Source organism: Phyllobates terribilis, unplaced genomic scaffold (genome assembly GCF_046119375.1).
Source record: "Phyllobates terribilis strain yellow unplaced genomic scaffold, ASM4611937v1 Scaffold_10__3_contigs__length_209671492, whole genome shotgun sequence".
In the NCBI taxonomy this organism is placed as follows: Eukaryota; Metazoa; Chordata; class Amphibia; order Anura; family Dendrobatidae; genus Phyllobates; species Phyllobates terribilis.
The window spans coordinates 183,354,140-183,366,809 of NW_027362770.1; positions in this window are offsets into that span (position 1 = coordinate 183,354,140).

Below are 12,670 nucleotides of genomic sequence, written 5' to 3' on the forward strand. Positions count from 1 at the left end.
TGTGTAATGACTATATAATAGATCCCTCTGTGTGTAATGACTCTATATAATAGATCCCTCTGTGTGTAATGACTCTGTATAATAGATCCCTCTGTGTGTTATGATTCTGTATAATAGATCCCTCTGTGTGTAATGACTCTGTATAATAGATCCCTCTGTGTGTAATGACTCTATATAATAGATCTCTCTGTGTGTAATGACTCTGTATAATAGATCCCTCTGTGTGTAATGACTCTACATAATAGATCCCTCTGTGTGTAATGACTCTATATAAGAGATCCCTCTGTGTGTAATGACTCTATATAATAGATCCCTCTGTGTGTAATGACTCTATATAAGAGATTCCTCTGTGTGTAATGACTGTATATAATAGATCCGTCTGTGTGCAATGACTCTATATAAGAGATCCCTCTGTGTGTAATGACTCTGTATAATAGATCCCTCTGTGTGTAATGACTCTATATAATAGATCCCTCTGTGTGTAATGACTCTATATAATAGATCCCTCTGTGTGTAATGACTCTATATAATAGATCCCTCTGTGTGTAATGACTCTGTATAATAGATCCCTCTGTGTGTAATGACTCTATATAATAGATCCCCCTGTGTGTAATGACTCTATATAATAGATCCCTCTGTGTGTAATGACTCTGTATCATAGATCCCTCTGTGTGTAATGACTCTATATAATAGATCCCTCTGTGTGTAATGACTCTGTATAATAGATCCCTCTGTGTAATGATTCTATATAATAGATCCCTCTGTGTGTAATGACTCTGTATAATAGATCCCTCTGTGTGTAATTACTCTGTATAATAGATCCCTCTGTGTGTAATGACTCTGTATAATAGATCCCTCTGTGTGAAATGACTGTATAATAGATCCCTCTGTGTGTAATGACTCTATATAATAGATCCCTCTGCGTGTAATGACTCTGTATAATAGATCACTCTGTGTGTAATGACTCTATATAATAGACCCTCTGCGTGTAATGATTCTATATAATAGATTCATCTGCGTGTAATGACTCTGTATAATAGATCCCTCTGCTTGTAATGATTCTATATAATAGATCGCTCTGCGTATAATGACTCTAAATAATAGATCCCTCTGCGTGTAATGACTCTATATAATAGATCCCTCTGTGTGTAATGACTCTATATAATAGATCCCTCTGCGTGTAATGACTCTATATAATAGATCCCTCTGTGTGTAATGACTCTATATAATAGATCGCTCTGCGTGTAATGACTCTATATAATAGATCCCTCTGTGTGTAATGACTCTATATAATAGATCCCTCTGCGTGTAATGACTCTATATAATAGATCCCTCTGCGTGTAATGACTCTATAATAGATCCCTCTGTGTGTAATGACTCTATATAATAGATCCCTCTGTGTGTAATGACTCTACATAATAGATCCCTCTGTGTGTAATGACTCTATATAATAGATCGCTCTGTGTGTAATGACTCTATATAATAGATCCCTCTGTGTGTAATGACTCTATATAATAGATCGCTCTGTGTGTAATGACTCTATATAATAGATCCCTCTGTGTGTAATGACTCTATACAATAGATCGCTCTGCGTGTAATGACTCTATATAATAGATCCCTCTGCGTGTAATGATTCTATAATAGATCCCTCTGTGTGTAATGACTCTATATAATAGATCCCTCTGTGTGTAATGACTCTATATAATAGATCCGTCTGTGTGTAAAGACTCTATATAATAGATCGCTCTGTGTGTAATGACTCTATATAATAGATCCCTCTGTGTGTAATGACTCTATATAATAGATCACTCTGTGTGTAATGACTCTATATAATAGATCCCTCTGTGTGTAATGACTCTACAATAGATCGCTCTGTGTGTAATGACTCTATATAATAGATCGCTCTGTGTAATGACTATATAATAGATCCCTCTGTGTGTAATGACTATATAATAGATCCCTCTGTGTGTAATGACTCTATATAATAGATCCCTCTGTGTAATGACTCTGTATAATAGATCCCTCTGTGTGTTATGATTCTGTATAATAGATCCCTCTGTGTGTAATGACTCTGTATAATAGATCCCTCTGTGTGTAATGACTCTATATAATAGATCTCTCTGTGTGTAATGACTCTGTATAATAGATCCCTCTGTGTGTAATGACTCTACATAATAGATCCCTCTGTGTGTAATGACTCTATATAAGAGATCCCTCTGTGTGTAATGACTCTATATAATAGATCCCTCTGTGTGTAATGACTCTATATAAGAGATTCCTCTGTGTGTAATGACTGTATATAATAGATCCGTCTGTGTGCAATGACTCTATATAAGAGATCCCTCTGTGTGTAATGACTCTGTATAATAGATCCCTCTGTGTGTAATGACTCTATATAATAGATCCCTCTGTGTGTAATGACTCTATATAATAGATCCCTCTGTGTGTAATGACTCTATATAATAGATCCCTCTGTGTGTAATGACTCTGTATAATAGATCCCTCTGTGTGTAATGACTCTATATAATAGATCCCCCTGTGTGTAATGACTCTATATAATAGATCCCTCTGTGTGTAATGACTCTGTATCATAGATCCCTCTGTGTGTAATGACTCTATATAATAGATCCCTCTGTGTGTAATGACTCTGTATAATAGATCCCTCTGTGTAATGATTCTATACAATAGATCCCTCTGTGTGTAATGACTCTGTATAATAGATCCCTCTGTGTGTAATTACTCTGTATAATAGATCCCTCTGTGTGTAATGACTCTGTATAATAGATCCCTCTGTGTGTAATGACTGTATAATAGATCCCTCTGTGTGTAATGACTCTATATAATAGATCCCTCTGCGTGTAATGACTCTGTATAATAGATCACTCTGTGTGTAATGACTCTATATAATAGACCCTCTGCGTGTAATGATTCTATATAATAGATTCATCTGCGTGTAATGACTCTGTATAATAGATCCCTCTGCTTGTAATGATTCTATATAATAGATCGCTCTGCGTATAATGACTCTAAATAATAGATCCCTCTGCGTGTAATGACTCTATATAATAGATCCCTCTGTGTGTAATGACTCTATATAATAGATCCCTCTGCGTGTAATGACTCTATATAATAGATCCCTCTGTGTGTAATGACTCTATATAATAGATCGCTCTGCGTGTAATGACTCTATATAATAGATCCCTCTGTGTGTAATGACTCTATATAATAGATCACTCTGCGTGTAATGACTCTATATAATAGATCCCTCTGCGTGTAATGACTCTATAATAGATCCCTCTGTGTGTAATGACTCTATATAATAGATCCCTCTGTGTGTAATGACTCTACATAATAGATCCCTCTGTGTGTAATGACTCTATATAATAGATCGCTCTGTGTGTAATGACTCTATATAATAGATCCCTCTGTGTGTAATGACTCTATATAATAGATCGCTCTGTGTGTAATGACTCTATATAATAGATCCCTCTGTGTGTAATGACTCTATACAATAGATCGCTCTGTGTGTAATGACTCTATATAATAGATCGCTCTGTGTGTAGTGACTCTATATAATAGATCGCTCTGTGTGTAATGACTATATAATAGATCCCTCTGTGTGTAATGACTATATAATAGATCCCTCTGTGTGTAATGACTCTATATAATAGATCCATCTGTGTGTAATGACTCTGTATAATAGATCCCTCTGTGTGTAATGATTCTGTATAATAGATCCCTCTGTGTGTAATGACTCTGTATAATAGATCCCTCTGTGTGTAATGACTCTATATAATAGATCTCTCTGTGTGTAATGACTCTGTATAATAGATCCCTCTGTGTGTAATGACTCTATATAATAGATCCCTCTGTGTGTAATGACTCTATATAAGAGATCCCTCTGTGTGTAATGACTCTATATAATAGATCCCTCTGTGTGTAATGACTCTATATAAGAGATTCCTCTGTGTGTAATGACTGTATATAATAGATCCGTCTGTGTGCAATGACTCTATATAAGAGATCCCTATGTGTGTAATGACTCTATGTAATAGATCCGTCTGTGTGCAATGACTCTGTATAATAGATCCCTCTGTGTGTAATGGCTCTGTATAATAGATCCCTCTGTGTGTAATGACTCTATATAATAGATCGCTCTGTGTGTAATGACTCTATATAATAGATCCCTCTGTGTGTAATGACTCTATACAATAGATCGCTCTGCGTGTAATGACTCTATATAATAGATCCCTCTGCGTGTAATGATTCTATAATAGATCCCTCTGTGTGTAATGACTCTATATAATAGATCCCTCTGTGTGTAATGACTCTATATAATAGATCCGTCTGTGTGTAAAGACTCTATATAATAGATCGCTCTGTGTGTAATGACTCTATATAATAGATCCCTCTGTGTGTAATGACTCTATATAATAGATCACTCTGTGTGTAATGACTCTATATAATAGATCCCTCTGTGTGTAATGACTCTATACAATAGATCGCTCTGTGTGTAATGACTCTATATAATAGATCGCTCTGTGTAATGACTATATAATAGATCCCTCTGTGTGTAATGACTATATAATAGATCCCTCTGTGTGTAATGATTCTATATAATAGATCCCTCTGTGTGTAATGACTCTGTATAATAGATCCCTCTGTGTGTTATGATTCTGTATAATAGATCCCTCTGTGTGTAATGACTCTGTATAATAGATCCCTTTGTGTGTAATGACTCTATATAATAGATCTCTCTGTGTGTAATGACTCTGTTTAATAGATCCCTCTGTGTGTAATAACTCTACATAATAGATCCCTCTGTGTGTAATGACTCTATATAAGAGATCCCTCTGTGTTTAATGACTCTATATAATAGATCCCTCTGTGTGTAATGACTCTATATAAGAGATTCCTCTGTGTGTAATGACTGTATATAATAGATCCGTCTGTGTGCAATGACTCTATATAAGAGATCCCTCTGTGTGTAATGACTCTGTATAATAGATCCCTCTGTGTGTAATGACTCTATATAATAGATCCCTCTGTGTGTAATGACTCTATATAATAGATCCCTCTGTGTGTAATGACTCTATATAATAGATCCCTCTGTGTGTAATGACTCTGTATAATAGATCCCTCTGTGTGTAATGACTCTATATAATAGATCCCCCTGTGTGTAATGACTCTATATAATAGATCCCTCTGTGTGTAATGACTCTGTATCATAGATCCCTCTGTGTGTAATGACTCTATATAATAGATCCCTCTGTGTGTAATGACTCTGTATAATAGATCCCTCTGTGTAATGATTCTATATAATAGATCCCTCTGTGTGTAATGACTCTGTATAATAGATCCCTCTGTGTGTAATTACTCTGTATAATAGATCCCTCTGTGTGTAATGACTCTGTATAATAGATCCCTCTGTGTGTAATGACTGTATAATAGATCCCTCTGTGTGTAATGACTCTATATAATAGATCCCTCTGCGTGTAATGACTCTGTATAATAGATCACTCTGTGTGTAATGACTCTATATAATAGACCCTCTGCGTGTAATGATTCTATATAATAGATTCATCTGCGTGTAATGACTCTGTATAATAGATCCCTCTGCTTGTAATGATTCTATATAATAGATCGCTCTGCGTATAATGACTCTAAATAATAGATCCCTCTGCGTGTAATGACTCTATATAATAGATCCCTCTGTGTGTAATGACTCTATATAATAGATCCCTCTGCGTGTAATGACTCTATATAATAGATCCCTCTGTGTGTAATGACTCTATATAATAGATCGCTCTGCGTGTAATGACTCTATATAATAGATCCCTCTGTGTGTAATGACTCTATATAATAGATCACTCTGCGTGTAATGACTCTATATAATAGATCCCTCTGCGTGTAATGACTCTATAATAGATCCCTCTGTGTGTAATGACTCTATATAATAGATCCCTCTGTGTGTAATGACTCTACATAATAGATCCCTCTGTGTGTAATGACTCTATATAATAGATCGCTCTGTGTGTAATGACTCTATATAATAGATCGCTCTGTGTGTAATGGCTATATAATAGATCCCTCTGTGTGTAATGACTCTATATAATAGATCCCTCTGCGTGTAATGACTCTATATAATAGATCTCTCTGCGTGTAATGACTCTATATAATAGATCCCTCTGTGTGTAATGACTCTATATAATAGATCCCTCTGTGTGTAATGACTCTATATAATAGATCCCTCTGTGTGTAATGTCTCTATATAATAGATCCCTCTGTGTGTAATGACTCTATATAATAGATCGCTCTGTGTGTAATGGCTATATAATAGATCCCTCTGTGTGTAATGACTCTATATAATAGATCCCTCTGTGTGTAATGACTCTATATAATAGATCGCTCTGTGTGTAATGACTCTATATAATAGATCCCTCTGTGTGTAATGACTCTATACAATAGATCCCTCTGTGTGTAATGACTCTATATAATAGATCGCTCTGTGTGTAGTGACTCTATATAATAGATCGCTCTGTGTGTAATGACTATATAATAGAACCCTCTGTGTGTAATGACTATATAATAGATCCCTCTGTGTGTAATGACTCTATATAATAGATCCATCTGTGTGTAATGACTCTGTATAATAGATCCCTCTGTGTGTAATGATTCTGTATAATAGATCCCTCTGTGTGTAATGACTCTGTATAATAGATCCCTCTGTGTGTAATGACTCTATATAATAGATCTCTCTGTGTGTAATGACTCTGTATATAGATCCCTCTGTGTGTAATGACTCTATATAATAGATCCCTCTGTGTGTAATGACTCTATATAAGAGATCCCTCTGTGTGTAATGACTCTATATAATAGATCCATCTGTGTGTAATGACTCTATATAAGAGATTCCTCTGTGTGTAATGACTGTATATAATAGATCCGTCTGTGTGCAATGACTCTATATAAGAGATCCCTATGTGTGTAATGACTCTATATAATAGATCCGTCTGTGTGCAATGACTCTGTATAATAGATCCCTCTGTGTGTAATGGCTCTGTATAATAGATCCCTCTGTGTGTAATGACTCTGTATAATAGATCCTTCTGTGTGTAATGATTCTGTATAATAGATCCCGCTGTGTGTAATGACTCTGTATAATAGATCCCTCTGTGTGTAATGATTCTGTATAATAGATCCCTCTGTCTGTAATGACTCTGTATAATAGATCCCTCTGCGTGTAATGATTCTATATAATAGATCCCTCTGCGTGTAATGACTCTCTATAATAAATCCCTCTGTGTGTAATGACTCTCTATAATAGATCCCTCTGCGTGTAATGACTCTATATAATAGATCTCTCTGCGTGTAATGACTCTATATAATAGATCCCTCTGTGTGTAATGACTCTATATAATAGATCCCTCTGTGTGTAATGACTCTGTATAATAGATCCCTCTGTGTGTAATGATTCTATATAATAGATCTCTCTGCGTGTAATGACTCTATATAATAGATCCCTCTGTGTGTAATGTCTCTATATAATAGATCCCTCTGTGTGTAATGACTCTATATAATAGATCACTCTGTGTGTAATGACTCTATATAATAGATCCCTCTGTGTGTAATGACTCTATATAATAGATCCCTCTGTGTGTAATGACTCTATATAATAGATCCCTCTGTGTGTAATGTCTCTATATAATAGATCCCTCTGTGTGTAATGACTCTATATAATAGATCGCTCTGTGTGTAATGACTATATAATAGATCCCTCTGTGTGTAATGACTATATAATAGATCCCTCTGTGTGTAATGACTCTATATAATAGATCCCTCTGTGTGTAATGACTCTGTATAATAGATCCCTCTGTGTGTAATAATTCTGTATAATAGATCCCTCTGTGTGTAATGACTCTGTATAATAGATCCCTCTGTGTGTAATGCCTCTATATAATATATCTCTCTGTGTGTAATGACTCTGTGTAATAGATCCCTCTGTGTGTAATGACTATATATAATAGATCCCTCTGTGTGTAATGACTCTATATAAGAAATCCCTCTGTGTGTAATGACTCTATATAATAGATCCCTCTGTGTGTCATGACTCTATATAAGAGATTCCTCTGTGTGTAATGACTGTATATAATAGATCCGTCTGTGTGCAATGACTCTATATAAGAGATCCCTCTGTGTGTAATGACTCTGTATAATAGATCCCTCTGTGTGTAATGACTTTATATAATAGATCCCTCTGTGTGTAATGACTCTATATAATAGATCCCTCTGTGTGTAATGACTCTATATAATAGATCCCTCTGTGTGTAATGACTCTGTATAATAGATCCCTCTGTGTGTAATGACTCTATATAATAGATCCCCCTGTGTGTAATGACTCTATATAATAGATCCCTCTGTGTGTAATGACTCTGTATCATAGATCCCTCTGTGTGTAATGACTCTATATAATAGATCCCTCTGTGTGTAATGACTCTATATAATAGATCCCTCTGTGTGTAATGACTCTATATAATAGATCCCTCTGTGTGTAATGACTCTATATAACAGATCCCTCTGTGTGTAATGACTCTATATAATAGATCCCTCTATGTGTAATGACTCTGTATAATAGATCCCTCTGTGAAATGATTCTATATAATAGATCCCTCTGTGTGTAATGACTCTGTATAATAGATCCCTCTGTGTGTAATGACTCTGTATAATAGATCCCTCTGTGTGTAATGACTCTGTATAATAGATCCCTCTGTGTGTAATGACTCTGTATAATAGATCCCTCTGTGTGTAGTGACTGTATAATAGATCCCTCTGTGTGTAATGACTCTATATAATAGATCCCTCTGCGTGTAATGACTCTGTATAATCGATCACTCTGCGTGTAATGACTCTATATAATAGATCCCTCTGCATGTAATGATTCTATATAATAGATCCATCTGCGTGTAATGACTCTGTATAATAGATCCTTCTGCTTGTAATGATTCTATATAATAGATCGCTCTGCGTGTAATGACTCTAAATAATAGATCCCTCTGCGTGTAATGACTCTATATAATAGATCCCTCTGCGTGTAATAACTCTATATAATAGATCCCTCTGCGTGTAATGACTCTATATAATAGATCCCTCTGTGTGTAATGACTCTATATAATAGATCGCTCTGCGTGTAATGACTCTATATAATAGATCCCTCTGCGTGTAATGATTCTATAATAGATCCCTCTGTGTGTAATGACTCTATATAATAGATCCCTCTGTGTGTAATGACTCTATATAATAGATCCGTCTGTGTGTAAAGACTCTATATAATAGATCGCTCTGTGTGTAATGACTCTATATAATAGATCCCTCTGTGTGTAATGACTCTATATAATAGATCCCTCTGTGTGTAATGACTCTATACAATAGATCGCTCTGTGTGTAATGACTCTATATAATAGATCGCTCTGTGTAATGACTATATAATAGATCCCTCTGTGTGTAATGACTATATAATAGATCCCTCTGTGTGTAATGACTCTATATAATAGATCCCTCTGTGTGTAATGACTCTGTATAATAGATCCCTCTGTGTGTTATGATTCTGTATAATAGATCCCTCTGTGTGTAATGACTCTGTATAATAGATCCCTCTGTGTGTAATGACTCTATATAATAGATCTCTCTGTGTGTAATGACTCTGTATAATAGATCCCTCTGTGTGTAATGACTCTATATAATAGATCCCTCTGTGTGTAATGACTCTATATAAGAGATCCCTCTGTGTGTAATGACTCTATATAATAGATCCCTCTGTGTGTAATGACTCTATATAAGAGATTCCTCTGTGTGTAATGACTGTATATAATAAATCTGTCTGTGTGCAATGACTCTATATAAGAGATCCCTCTGTGTGTAATGACTCTGTATAATAGATCCCTCTGTGTGTAATGACTCTATATAATTGATCCCTCTGTGTGTAATGACTCTATATAATAGATCCCTCTGTGTGTAATGACTCTATATAATAGATCCCTCTGTGTGTAATGACTCTGTATAATAGATCCCTCTGTGTGTAATGACTCTATATAATAGATCCCCCTGTGTGTAATGACTCTATATAATAGATCCCTCTGTGTGTAATGACTCTGTATCATAGATCCCTCTGTGTGTAATGACTCTATATAATAGATCCCTCTGTGTGTAATGACTCTGTGTAATAGATCCCTCTGTGTAATGATTCTATATAATAGATCCCTCTGTGTGTAATGACTCTGTATAATAGATCCCTCTGTGTGTAATTACTCTGTATAATAGATCCCTCTGTGTGTAATGACTCTGTATAATAGATCCCTCTGTGTGTAATGACTGTATAATAGATCCCTCTGTGTGTAATGACTCTATATAATAGATCCCTCTGCGTGTAATGACTCTGTATAATAGATCACTCTGTGTGTAATGACTCTATATAATAGACCCTCTGCGTGTAATGATTCTATATAATAGATCCATCTGCGTGTAATGACTCTGTATAATAGATCCCTCTGCTTGTAATGACTCTATATAAGAGATTCCTCTGTGTGTAATGACTGTATATAATAAATCTGTCTGTGTGCAATGACTCTATATAAGAGATCCCTCTGTGTGTAATGACTCTGTATAATAGATCCCTCTGTGTGTAATGACTCTATATAATTGATCCCTCTGTGTGTAATGACTCTATATAATAGATCCCTCTGTGTGTAATGACTCTATATAATAGATCCCTCTGTGTGTAATGACTCTGTATAATAGATCCCTCTGTGTGTAATGACTCTATATAATAGATCCCCCTGTGTGTAATGACTCTATATAATAGATCCCTCTGTGTGTAATGACTCTGTATCATAGATCCCTCTGTGTGTAATGACTCTATATAATAGATCCCTCTGTGTGTAATGACTCTGTGTAATAGATCCCTCTGTGTAATGATTCTATATAATAGATCCCTCTGTGTGTAATGATTCTGTATAATAGATCCCTCTGTGTGTAATTACTCTGTATAATAGATCCCTCTGTGTGTAATGACTCTGTATAATAGATCCCTCTGTGTGTAATGACTGTATAATAGATCCCTCTGTGTGTAATGACTCTATATAATAGATCCCTCTGCGTGTAATGACTCTGTATAATAGATCACTCTGTGTGTAATGACTCTATATAATAGACCCTCTGCGTGTAATGATTCTATATAATAGATCCATCTGCGTGTAATGACTCAGTATAATAGATCCCTCTGCTTGTAATGACTCTATATAATAGATCGCTCTGCGTGTAATGACTCTATATAATAGATCCCTCTGTATGTAATGACTCTATATAATAGATCACTCTGCGTGTAATGACTCTATATAATAGATCCCTCTGCGTGTAATGACTCTATAATAGATCCCTCTGTGTGTAATGACTCTATATAATAGATCCCTCTGTGTGTAATGACTCTATATAATAGATCCCTCTGTGTGTAATGACTCTATATAATAGATCGCTCTGTGTGTAATGACTCTATATAATAGATCGCTTTGTGTGTAATGACTCTATATAATAGATCCCTCTGTGTGTAATGACTCTATACAATAGATCCCTCTGTGTGTAATGACTCTATATAATAGATCGCTCTGTGTGTAGTGACTCTATATAATAGATCGCTCTGTGTGTAATGACTATATAATAGATCCCTCTGTGTGTAATGACTATATAATAGATCCCTCTGTGTGTAATGACTCTATATAATAGATCCATCTGTGTGTAATGACTCTGTATAATAGATCCCTCTGTGTGTAATGATTCTGTATAATAGATCCCTCTGTGTGTAATGACTCTGTATAATAGATCCCTCTGTGTGTAATGACTCTATATAATAGATCTCTCTGTGTGTAATGACTCTGTATAATAGATCCATCTGTGTGTAATGACTCTATAGAATAGATCCCTCTGTGTGTAATGACTCTATATAAGAGATCCCTCTGTGTGTAATGACTCTATATAATAGATCCCTCTGTGTGTAATGACTCTATATAAGAGATTCCTCTGTGTGTAATGACTGTATATAATAGATCCGTCTGTGTGCAATGACTCTATATAAGAGATCCCTATGTGTGTAATGACTCTATATAATAGATCCGTCTGTGTGCAATGACTCTGTATAATAGATCCCTCTGTGTGTAATGGCTCTGTATAATAGATCCCTCTGTGTGTAATGACTCTGTATAATAGATCCTTCTGTGTGTAATGATTCTGTATAATAGATCCCGCTGTGTGTAATGACTCTGTATAATAGATCCCTCTGTGTGTAATGATTCTGTATAATAGATCCCTCTGTCTGTAATGACTCTGTATAATAGATCCCTCTGCGTGTAATGATTCTATATAATAGATCCCTCTGCGTGTAATGACTCTCTATAATAGATCCCTCTGTGTGTAATGACTCTCTATAATAGATCCCTCTGCGTGTAATGACTCTATATAATAGATCTCTCTGCGTGTAATGACTCTATATAATAGATCCCTCTGTGTGTAATGACTCTATATAATAGATCCCTCTGTGTGTAATGACTCTGTATAATAGATCCCTCTGTGTGTAATGATTCTATATAATAGATCTCTCTGCGTGTAATGACTCTATATAATA